The sequence below is a fragment of the Apis dorsata genome, unplaced genomic scaffold, assembly GCF_000469605.1.
Source record: "Apis dorsata unplaced genomic scaffold, Apis dorsata 1.3 scaffold_88, whole genome shotgun sequence".
NCBI lineage: Eukaryota > Metazoa > Arthropoda > Insecta > Hymenoptera > Apidae > Apis > Apis dorsata.
The window spans coordinates 181,289-194,507 of NW_006263386.1; the positions used below are offsets into that span (position 1 = coordinate 181,289).

Genomic DNA, 13,219 nt, shown 5'->3' on the forward strand with positions numbered 1-13,219 from the left:
GCGTTTCGCGAATAATCACGACATGATTTGTAGAGACGCTTGTATTGTAATTTCTGCAAGAGTGTGGTGAACTTCCAATCACTTTTAGGATTTATTATAGGGGCGTACCCACATGGTACCTACAATTTGCAATCTCTTCGACTCGTCGACTTGCTTCATTATGCAATATTCATTATTTGAATTTTCATAAGAGAGGAAAGCTGCAATTTTGTGGGATTTTTTTTATCTTCAATTTTTTCGTAATAGCTTCTGTTAGTTACATGCAGGTATTGTATATGTATATTTATAAATATACTTATATACATAATGATTATCATTCAAGAACGCATTACTTGTTACAACATCGTTCTTATTTTTGATCAAATATATACAAATCATGTTGAGCTCATTGCATAAAATACTTTATAAAAATATTTTATAGATTTTGTGTCTTCTTCTTATTGATGAACATCCTTTAAGAGTTTCTAAATCTGTTTCATTAATTATTAATTATTACTTTGTAATTAAGAGATAATTATTACTAAATATTACTAAATGTATAGTCAAATTATTCTTTATTCATTATTATAGAATAATTTTAAATGGGATCTTAAAATATAATTTGATGCAAGAATGATTTTATTCTTCAACTGTGAGGATCAATTTTGCGTTCTCGAAGGGGAAAAAATTAAATGAAAAAAAAAATGGCATTAAATATTTAATTTCAAATTGAAAACGAGCATCTATTTCAGAGGCACAATTTCCTTAATATTTCTACAATATTCGAGGCGTTACAACATCTTCAAGAACAAGAATGAAATTTGAAGCAGCGCTATCTGTTCTTAAGAGGCAGCAGGATCTCCCTGTCGAAGTACTACTACTCGAAACACCACTCGGGACCAGAAAGATAACCGACACATTGCTCTCCAGAGGCAGAAAGTGCACTCGAGCCTCTCCAAGACCGAGACCTTGGTGCGCCAAGTTACAAATATTTCTATCATTCAGCCGCTTTGTACAATAGCCCCAACAATACACCCCAAGCCTCGTAAGTTTAGCTAGATGCTTGGATCTCATAGTCGTAATTCGCCCCCTATAATCCGGGGAAACGTATCTAAAAATGCGGCAGGTATCGTTACAGTGGCAAGATTACGCCTATGCCCCATTATCCACTTAGTATAGGTTTCCACGAGCCCCCCGTATATATGGGTTCGCCCTAAGTATCCCCGACCGGCCTCTTCCTTCCTTCCTCCTCTCCTCTTCTATTCTCTGTATAAGGGTTTTTCTTTAGTTAGATTTACGATTTCTCGTGCACGTGTTCACAAAAGAATCAGAGTCCACGGCTCGCCTCAAAAAAGCGGGCGGAGGAACACCAATTCTTCTCTCGGTTTCTTTTTTTTCTTCTTCTTCTTCTTCTTTTTTTTCTTCTTTCTTCCTCGTACGAATTGTTCGTGAGTAGGAGGGGTAGGTGTGTAAGGAAGAGGGCCCTCGTCTGTGCCGGCCACGATTGTCACGAAACGCAAGAAAAATCGATACCTAAGTGGCGAGGGGATCTCTTTGATCGGGGCAAGATTCCATGAGATTCGATGATTCGAGGATATCTTTGGACATTAAGTGCCTTCGTATATCGTCGAGCGGTTGGAAAATTCGTTCAGGATACGTGACTACGTCACAGTTTTTCTTTTCAAGGGTTCGAAGATTGATGCTTTGTGATAATAAAGGAGAAGTGATGTTTATTTTTTTTTCAGAAGAGTTAGATTACTTTTTTAATTGGAAATGTTGTTGTTTAAGATTTATTAATCCAAAATTTTTGAGGAAATCTTTTTCGTATCGAATCTTTTTTATCTCTTTTTTAAATACAAAAGAATTCGAAAGGGTGTCAAATAATAAAATACTCTGAATTATGGATACAGAATTTTCTTATTATTTTCTTTCGAAGATATATATTTTAATTTTTTTAAAAAATTATAAATAAGTATTTGAATTATTTTAACTAGATTTCGAATGTAGGAAAAGGAGAGCTTAGGAATATTTTATAAATTATATTCACTTATTGAAAACGGAGAAGAAAAATAAATGCCTTAGGACACAATAGTGCAATCAAGAAGTCTAAACTTTCTCGACATTCACCCGATAAATCCATCCTTCGAAGGTGGATTATTTATCTTAACAAGCAGAAGTGGAAATTTTCTGCATCTTTTGGATTTCATCTTTTCATCTCCCCTAATAATAATAAATGGAAGACGAAGTTTGACGTACGGGTGTGTGACTTAATATGTCTATTATCAGAGCCAATAAGCCATGGGGCCACCTGGATCCCCATTTTATTTCGAAAAATATTTCCGTGGCCCGAACAGCAGAAGAATAACATTTTCGAACGCGAATTTTCGCACCGTTGAATTCTCGATCCTTTGAAATAATACAAGGATCCTTGCGGGTCGCGTGATCCCATGGAAAGTCTTTAAGTTCGTTTTGCCGGGCTTAAACGGCGTCAAATAATACAATAATTGTCCCTTTTAAGAGTCGAAAAGGTACATTTTTAAGAAATTTGTCTTCCCCGATGATATTGTAGCCGGGAATGGCTTGTTGAGCCTCGAGTCACTTTATTCTGGATCCTATGGTTCCCATTGGCGTAGCGAATCGCAATTTCTCGTGAATCTTTATTCCATTAATTTTTTTTCAATTCTAGCAAGTATTGTTAAAATATTATTTTATTTATTAATAGTCACACAAATGTTAAATTCAGATTTTATGAAAGAAAGTGTAAGAGTGGTTTTTTAATTTTTTAAATAAATTGTATACATTTGTACGGAATATTATAATTAAAGAAAGGCTTGTTTTATTTTATCGAATAATTTATTCAAAGTGATATTAAAAAATTATTCGTTAATTTTTAATCCATATCATTTATGTATCGATATATGGGAATATTTTCTTTATTTATTCGATAATGTTAAAATGAAGATTGTATATATATTTTGCGATTTGCGACGCCACTGGTTGAAAGATGTTACAATAGAGATCCGCAGCCTAGACCATCTTTTGTAGTGAATAAGTCGGAATAACTCGAAAATCACTCCATAATGCTAGGTTCCATGACAATAGCAGGCTTTTTAGAAGCTCAGATGCGTCGTGACTGACTGAAGGGACCGTTCAAATGTATTCATCTCGCATGGCGAAAATGACACGAATGTCAGTGGAATTGAGAGGATCCTCGTGCTTCGTCCTAAAATACATTCCGATGTTATTTTTACATTTTGAGAAGCATTCACTTGATTCCAAGATGTTTGCGACTCAGAAACGTATATATATGTGTGCGTGTAAAGAAATTATTATTACTATAATAAAAAACTTTTTCTTTTTCTTTTTCCATAAATATATCCCTTTTAAAAAATGCATGGTGATTCTCGTTCGAATTTTCTTTATTTTTCTTCCATAATTTCATTACAAATTATTCTCTTTGTAAAAATATTACATCATTCATTAAAATTCGATCACAACTGATCCTTCTTTATAAAACGTACTTCTCACATTTTTTCTAACACCACAAATGCATTATCACAATTATTATTATTTCCTTCAAAAGACACTGTGTCGATCCAAATCAATATCTCGTTCATCAAAGAACGAAGATTCGAAACGCGGTATCGTATATCTAATCCCCACGAACGCCCATGGCCCACATTGAAAAGGCCCCTTTTCCTGTAGCGGCATCAAATATTTGACAATATTTTCAAAAGTTTCGAAAACGTAACCCAACACTACGCCACTTTCAGATTAAGGCCCCGTGGATGGCCAATGGAATTCTTTTATGCGGTGGTAGAAAATCTGTCTATATAGATCCTGTAGACAGCGAGAAAGAGAAAGTTCCTTTTCCATTAGGGCCGTACCATGATCCGATCATATCACGTTGCGCTTCCTGAGGGCCACGCAACAGGTTAGATCCGCGAAAGATCATCGCGATAATCTAAATGGAAAATTGTATTGAATCAGCAGCAACATAATGAAAGCCTTCAGGTAGTTGGCTACCCGTATAATGACAGTTAATGCTCGTAATCTGAACCATGCCAGTTATTTTTTTCGATCCCTCTAGAAACGTACCGAACGCTTATTATTCCTTTTTTTCATCCCCTTTCGTTTCACTTCTTTATTCGTCGTCTGACCGTCGTTCCTTCTCTCTCTCTCTCTTTCCCTCTCTCTCTCTCTCTCTTTTCTTTTCATTTCTTTTTTCCGTGCCACGATTGCGTGTCTTGTCACTTAATACCGCAATACCTTGCTCCCCTTTTGTGGTCTGCGCTCGAATGTCGACCGATGAATCGCGAACACCTTTATTAATGACAGGACTCGCTGGATTAATCTTAGTTCCATTCGAGGACGCGCGACCAAGATATTCCACATGTAAAAAAATCTTCTTTTTCCTTCTTCCTCTCTTTCTCTCTCTCTCTCTCTCTCTTTCTTTTTTTCATTCTTTCCTTTCTTTGGCGCTACTATTTTCAGTGGTACAGTTTGTACACGTCAATGTGATAATGGTTTTATGTATCTTTTTGATTATGTTATCTATCGTTCTTTTTCTTTCGATCTGAATGCTTGAGATGTTTTTGAGATCTTGAGGTAATGATTAAGTGTAGACAGTTGATAGTAATATCAATGGAATAATTTACTTGATCTTTATTTTATGTTTTTTTTTTTTTTATTATTATGTATTATGTAGTAAATATAGGTGAAATGTTTAATTATATATCATATATATATATATATATTTTTATCTATTTTTCTTGATAAAAATTTTCAATCTTATGTATACAAAATTTATGAGAATATAAAATTTATAATAATAATAATAATAATATGATTGGTATAATTTCTTATGGAATATAGATATATATTACTTCTCCAATGTATAAGAGAAATTGTGTATTTTAATATTTTATAATAAATTAAATTGGATTTATCAATGATGAGTATGTAAAATTAATAAAATATAGTTTAAATAAATCATAGATTATGTTTATTAATATGAAGGGCATAGTGGCCCTTTGGATGATCGCCATCTAGCGTAGCAAGACCAAACTATGCAGTTTAGAGAAGTTAAAAGGGCTAATAATAGATGGTGCACAACACTTTAAAAAAATATTTACATAATAAAGCAGGAAAAAATATTTCAAATCATATAAAATATTCTTTTGAAAATATCTTTTTTTTAAACACAATTGTTTTTAATTTCTAATTTATATAAAATTGCAGAACAATTCTCTTCTTTATTTTGTTTATCACAATTTTTTATTATATCTTTATATATGTTTATTTACAATAATTATAAATATTATTATTAACATTAATAAATTTAATATTATTTAATATTTTATACATATTTTATAGGAATATTATAATAACAATTTATAATATTATTATATTTTTAAGTAAAATTATGTATATCTTTATTCTTCTAATTTTAATATTCAGTTAAATATTGTGTGTTTATCTAATTCTTTTTTAAATACTTTATTCAAAGATTTTAAAATTTAAAATCAAAAGTTTAAAAACTAATAAATATAGTTATTTAAAATTATAATTAATTCAAATACATTTACTACAATAGAACAAGTGTATGGAAATGAGTGTCTATTTTTCTTTTTCTTAACAAGAATACTATCTTTTTATGTATATGTATTTCCTTCACTTACTAAAAATCGTTCAAAATTTAGAATAAATAAATATAATATCTTAAATATAATAGAAAAGAATAGTTCTTAGTAAAATTATTAGGAATAGGGAATGGATAACAAATAATAAATTCATGATTATTCACACAATTCGTTTATTGAATACAAATACATGCATATCTTAAATACAAAGCAAAAGAAATCGGAACATATATATAATCGGAAAAAAATATGAAAACGCAAAACGATTATACAAAAAAGAGTGCGAATAAGCCTAAGAATTACAAATCAAAGTGCACAAATCGAGAAAACAAAGCGACAAAAAGAAGAAAAAAATACAAACATACAAAATACAAATTTCACAAATAAGCCAAGACACAAAAATGATTTCTCTACACACAAATTTCAATTTTATGGATCAATAGGTAGATCTCAGGATAATTACAAGTATCACAAGATATCGCTCGAGCCATAATTCCATGAATTCTATTCTAACTTACAAATTATTACAAATCTTATGAATAATTATCACAGTTTCTCTTTATAATTTTCCTATATAAAATTTTTTGATTATTTTATTATGAACTAATATTGCAATTTTATGGAAGACACGTATTTAATGAGATCAAAGAATTTACTTATTTAATATAATCCTTATTTTCTTTAAAGCATTCTATTATCACAGTTTCTCTAATTTACAAACTATTATTGCAATTTCTTTTAATTTCTAATATCACAGCTTTTTTTGGAAGTCCTAATTCCTATCCTATATCACAATTTCAACGATAATAAGATACAATATAAAATTTTCTCTGCAAGTATCACAATTTCTGAGATTATAGAATATGCACTGGGCGGCCTATATCCTCGAACAAAGTTCGAGCAATTATATCTACGATTTATTAATCTGGATATATTTAATCTTAATATCACAGTTTAAATCAGTCTAAAAATATTATCTAACTTAAAAAAATATCCTTACGATACTATTATTGCAAATGGTTCTCTTAATTCTATAACTTTACTATAACGAATCGATCCATTCGATATTAATGCAATTAAAGCTCCGAACCAGGAGTTAAATGGCAATCGAATCTACAATCTTAACTTCTAACATGAAAGACGTTTTAAACTTAAAGCTAAAATTTAAAATTCGTGGAATACAATAAAAGACCTTACTAATCGTATCTATCGATCCTCGATTCCTCGATCTTCCTCGCCATCTTCCTCTTCGTCGAGTAGTCTTCTTCCTAACGGGACATCGTGGAAGTAATTCCTGTTCATTTTCATCGCCAGCTCTTTCAATTCGTTTTCCAGATTCTCGTTTCTCAGATTCCGCAACTCTTCGTCGTCCACATGCATCCTGAACGCTGTCGTTCTGCCTCCAATCTCGTTAACGCGACTCTGCCGCATGATCTTGTCGTTTACATGAATGATCTCTCGCCGAAGCTTGCCGTATAATCCTCGAACGGTCGACAGAGTATTCTTGATGGCCCGTCTGGCGAACAGCCCACTGTCAATACGTCGATCAGTCATCGAACTGACGGTTATTCTCGAGATTTGCCTCTTCATGGTGACGCCGATGCAGCAGAAAAACCGGTCGTGATTCCTGACGTTACAAAACCAGACTGTCTGCGTGTGGACTCTCGGTGTTCTTGATCGAGCAAGCCTTTACGGCCTGTACGATTCGTGTACGTCACGTAGATCTCTGTACGTACCTCTCTCGTTTGTATATGTATAGGTTTGTATGTATGTATAAGTATGGCAAGTATACGAGGCAGATCTCTTTTGAGAGAGAGAGAGGGAGAGAAAGAGAGAGAGAAAGAGAGGAAGAGAATGAGAAGTAAAGGGAAATCGAAATGAAACGGAAATGGAACGAGGTAGACACGTGTACAAGATTGCAACACGAATATTTCTATGGATGGATATGATTCGATTCTATCTCTAAAGATGCGCACGTTTTGAGTAGGTGTGATTGAGTGTGAGCTAGGATGAGGAGTCTTCCTCTTATATAGCTGAAGGGCTGCGCATGCGCGTTACCGAAGTCGAGTAGGGCAGAGGGTAGAGACAACGTTCGCACAGGTACATACGTGCGTAGGATCGGGTGCGCAGAAGGGCAGGTACCTTCCACCCCTTCGATATTGTTTGTATCGTTCACCCTTATGGAAAAAGGTAGTAACTGCCGGTTATGTAATTTACATTTCACGTGTTGCTGCGGTGAATTTTTTATGTGAGAATGTTGACATTGTTTTAGTTCTCATTGTTATATATGGTATTGAGGAAATAAAATAATAGTTGTATGAAAAATAAAGGAGGAAATAATTTCCTGATGGAAAGTTATAGATTTTCTATTGATAATTTGAAATATGTTAAATAATTGTTATTTGTATCATAAAATATTAATATGTTATTTATTAAAATAAATTATTTAACATATTGCATTTTTTTTTCATTTAAATAAATGAAAATCAAAAAGATACACGAAAATATAAATATAAAATATTATTATAAAGTTATTTTCATTTATTAATTTTTCTTACATATAATTGCATTTAAATAAATATAAAATGAAATTGAAAAATTATTATATTTTTTCATTTTAATTTTAACAAATAGTTTCGCATTTTAAATTTTTCCGCTAAATTCAATATTCTTTAGTTGGTAAAAACTTTTCGCTTTGCGCATGCGCGGAATCAAATTGACGAAAATTTAGTGTAAATGAAGTCGGCGTCGTTGCAACAGTGAAGTGTGTCAAACATTGGTGTTCGATACTTTAATAGGATATTTCGGGTTTGGAAACTATTAAATTCTTATGGGAAATTGTGAATTCTTAATCTGTAATAAAGAAGTAAAACAAAGAAAGGATCGGAACGTCGAGAAAGAAAGATGAGTCAGAAAGGTTGACATTTGCGTTCAGCTCGAATTGCGCGCGCACTTAAAGGTAAAGGCAGATTGTAACGAAGACAGTGAAAAAGAATAAAAGAACAGCCAAGGAAAACAAAATAAGAAATACAAAAGGAACGACGAGAAAGGTAAAAAGAGAGAAGAGGATGTACGATTAGCGAGGTGACGAACGAGAGCAAAAGAGAAAAGAAAGGACGGCCGTGGCGTACGCGCAGCACGAGCTGCGCACAGTGCAACAGAAAAACAAAAACTCAGCATGAGATGAACAAGGTTAGTTAGCAAAAGAAAGTAAAACGATGAAGAGAAAAAAGAAAGAAAGACAAAAAGTATTACGAAACCTGTGCAGGAAGATAGAACGACCAGACAAGTTACAATAAGGACGGATAGTGATTGGAAAGAAGATAGAAAATAAGTGTTTCATCGTGGCATACGCTCTGCACGAGCTGACCATCGTATAACAGAGGAAGAGAGGTACTGTTACTGTTAGGTAGAAAGAAATAGTAAGAATAAAGGATAGCAAACAAAGAACAGGATAAAAATCGTCGAAGGATCGTAGTAAGAAGTTGTAGAAGTGAGATGGAAAATTCCTGTAAAGGAAGAAAGAGGAGGAGAAATAGGTACTTGGTGGCGCACGCGCAGCACGAGCTGCGCACGGTACTATAGAAAAAGATGCACAATAAAAGGAACAAAGAGAGTGAAAGAAGGATAGAAAGTACGCTAAAAGCCAAGAAGCCGGCAGAGGAAGTAGTGTGAACATGGTGAGAGCAAGAAAGAAAAGAAAGGACGCTCGTTTCTGGCGTACGCGCAGCACGAGCTGCGCACGGTAGCATTTGGCGCATGCGCGGCACATGCCTGTACTCAGATCAGAGAAACGAGTGCGAGAGAAGCACGTGGTAAGGTTGTGCTGGAGGAGGAAAGAAATTACGTCGCATCGAGAAGCAACAAAGGACAGAGAACACCGTATGTTGAAGGTGAGTGAAAGAACTGGAATATTCTTAAGAATGAAAAGAGACAGGTAGATATAGTTGTATAGAAGCACATCGGTGCGTCAAACCGAAGGAAAAAGGATTATGTGGGAGGGAGAGAGAAACGTGTTGATTTGATGAAATGGTGGGGATAGAAGGATAACTTGTTGCACAGAAGGCCGTAGTACTGCGTACTTAACCTTAGATCGAGAACGAAAAACGGAACACGATTGCAGTTTATTTATTTTTTTCAATTCGTTCGAATTGTATCTCTATTTGAAAATTTTAGTTATTGATGAAACATCTATTCTTATATAAGTACATATTTATCATTCATATTGATTATTTATAACAGATAGAATCTAAAATCGATTCTTTTAATAAAACGTTTAATGATTAAAAATATAATGTATAATATAAGACGTGTAAATTTTATATTTTAAAAACATTGAATATTAAACATTGAAGCATATTTTTTGTTAGAAAATATCATTTAGGTTTTTAGGTTAGATTTTTACGGCTTATCGAATTATTTATAGGGATTAATTTATAGGGATTAATCTATAGGGATTAATTTATAGGGATTAATCTATAGGGATTAATTTATAGGAATATTTTTGAAATAACATAAACATGAACAAAATGCAATATATAAAATAATGATTTTTTAACAGATAATTTATTCAATATTCTAATCTTAAACATATATAATATCAAAGATCGTCACGATTCTTTCTTTCAATTCAAGCAACGTATCGTACAATTTAACAATCCGAAACGCGCGAGAAATTCGAACGTTGCGTGCATTAAATTAAGATTCGTACGTGACGCATCTGCGAGGGAGGAGCAGAATTGAAAATGTCTGTATTCAAATAGAAAACGATCGATAAGAAGCGAAAATCCCGTGGATGTGATTTACATTCCACGTAAATAGGAGGCCCTGAAGGGATTGGCCCGCATTAAATATGGCTAACGTGCGGATAGCGTTTTTATACACTATGCGTTGATCGATTTCGAACTAAATCGAGAGCTTCGGGTTACAACCGGTAACCAGAAGCTATTACCACGATCCGATCAGACTCCGTATCGGTGGAATAAGTTATAAGAGCCTATAGCGCGGATAATCTGATCGTTTAACTGGCTCGCTTCGATCTATCGATCATTAACGCTTTGTTGGCCTCGAATATCCACACCAAGAATATATTTCCGAGGAATATTTTAATTTTTGAACTTTTTTCTAAGAATTCGTTCCAAGTTAACAGCTTCTCGACACCCTCAAATTATACCGACATGCTTTCAATCTGTTATTTTGTTTAGGTATTGATTTAAAGTAAAAGGAAAACAAAAAGTTTGAGATGATTTTACATTCTAGAAAATTTGATGCAATTTCATTTTTTTTGGTTGTTTTGGATTTGTTTTTATTACTGATCAAAATTATAGATATAAATAAGGAATTAGATAAATTCTTTGTGCTAGTATTATTAAAATATTTGTAATGACTGTATATATTTATTCAATTTTATATACAGGTTTTTACTTATTATATGTAAGTTCATATTCTATTCTTTCTTGAATATTTTGAAAAATAAGAATACAAGAATTCTATTAGTTAAATATTTAAATTATATAATAAATTAATTTATTTATTCTCTTTTTTTAACAAATAATATAGGTATAATGTATAACAATTGTTCTTCAAAATTATATTGCTTGTTTATATCACAAATTACAGATACTTTTTTTAAATTAATTTTTTAATAGTTTATTATCATATACCATGTATCATATATCAATTTTAATTTATTAAATATTTTATTCTTATTATAGTACATGAACCGTGTTCATCAAAACATCAAAACATCGTAAGCATAATTTACCAAGTATAAACGCATCTCGACATCGGATTTTTAATTATTTTAAAACAAACACGAGACAGACAAACCGCGAATCTTTATCCCCTTTAATGGGCAATCGGCCCGAGATGAATGACACCTCGCGAGTAAATTGTAGGGAAATATGCGTTCATGGCGAAAGGCGTTCATGCACGCCTGTATTTCATGGACTTGGAACAGCGAGATATGTAAATGCGGCTAAACGAAATCCTTGGAAGAATGGATTCCGCTAATGGTCGAGTCAGACTCAAGATGAATGGGACAAGAGGGGTGGCAAAGGGGTGTACAAGGCCGCGATATTTAGATTCCTGACCAACCGCACGCATCTGTCGGTCTTGCCTCGGTTGTGCCCGATATTTCCTTCTTTCTCTCCCTTTCTCGGATGGACGTGTGCATACGGGTGAATGCCGATGCTCGATTTATCGAGAGAAAATTTTACTTTTCTGTTCGTAGGTATTTTCTAAAATTTTTTTTTTTAATTTTCAGACAAGTACAAATATTTAATTTAATTAGTTTCTTTGATTTTACATCTGATTTATGATTTATATAATTAATCAGCAATTTCATATGGATTTTTGTAATGTTATTGATAAGAAGTTTATAAGAAATAAGGAAAATAAATAGAAACAAGCATTGATATGAATATCAATGTATAAGTATATAATTTACAGTATATTTATATTGATTCCATTATATAATAATCAGATTATTAATGTAATTTATATTATATTATATGAATATACTGTCAAATTAATTTTTTTTATTTTTTTTATTTTTTTTTGTTATTCATTTCATATATGTGTTCTCATTATATCGTTTCATAAACACATATAAAACCCAACAATCTATGAACTTGCCTATAAACAGCTTATATTCTTGGGAAAAATATTTATAATGTTATTGAAAATGTTGAAACGATACAGAAATGTCGAGTAATATAATATGGTTATGGTTAAATGGATGCATATTAAAATATTTATATTGTATTATTATACGAGATTTTAATCTTAAATCGATTTAATCGAGGCAAGTAGATTGAATGAATCAAGGTTTAATAGACAATCGAGAAAATCAATGGAGAAAAGTAATGAAAAATCTATTTTATAGACAGATATTTTGCTCATATCAATTTTGTGCCATATTTTACTTTGAAAAATATTAATGTTTCGATTCATGTTTGTTAGAACTTTTTTACTTCATTCGATGGATATTAATTATCTAAAAATTATGAATTCTTTTTTATATACTTTCAATTCTATTTTTAATGAAAATCTTTCACGATCCTTTTTTCATTTCAGAACAATAATTTATTTAATTTCTAATTTTGATCATTAATTTTGAGGGGTCTATTTTTCAACTATTACATATTTATATAATGAAAATTCTCAATCTTTATTTACTTTATTATAACAATCAACATTTCATCTATCGAAGTGGGCTAAGATCGTCTTCGTAAAAGTTCCAAGGAACTAGAACTCTGAACACAATTTTTCGAATTTTAATTATTGAAACATAATTAAAACATTCGCTGTTATATTAGAAAAAATAAATTAGAAACGACACGTTCGTGCAATCGCAAAAATTGATGAATTGATCAACATGCTCAAAACGTGAAAGGGGGAGGGAGGGGCCGCGTAGATCTGGAGAAAAGGCCTTAAAATAAACGCCGATCTATCCGACCACCACTTATCCGTGGAAGAATCGGGTACACGTGGAAGAATCGTGTGCACACGCGTGCAGGGTACGCGCGGGTGCGTTTTTCGAGGGTGTGTTGATCGGCTCGCTCGCTTGCCTGCCATCGGCCCCAACAGCGTGTGTA

At 32.5% G+C, this 13,219-nt stretch overlaps 1 protein-coding gene across 3 annotated transcripts in view; it reads left to right on the forward strand.

Moving 5' to 3' along the window:
* The window catches only part of LOC102681230 (tubulin polyglutamylase TTLL4-like), a 127,311-nt gene that overhangs the window by 22,271 nt on the left and 91,821 nt on the right, over positions 1-13,219 (forward strand). Inside the window, exon 1 of one of the 3 annotated variants that reach the window (XM_006611418.2) lies at positions 8,381-9,514. The exons of the other annotated variants lie outside the window; for them this stretch is intronic. The gene's annotated coding sequence lies outside the window, so the exon portion shown is untranslated. Of the gene's footprint in view, positions 1-8,380; positions 9,515-13,219 lie in introns of those variants that run through there. 3 annotated transcript variants of the gene reach the window in all.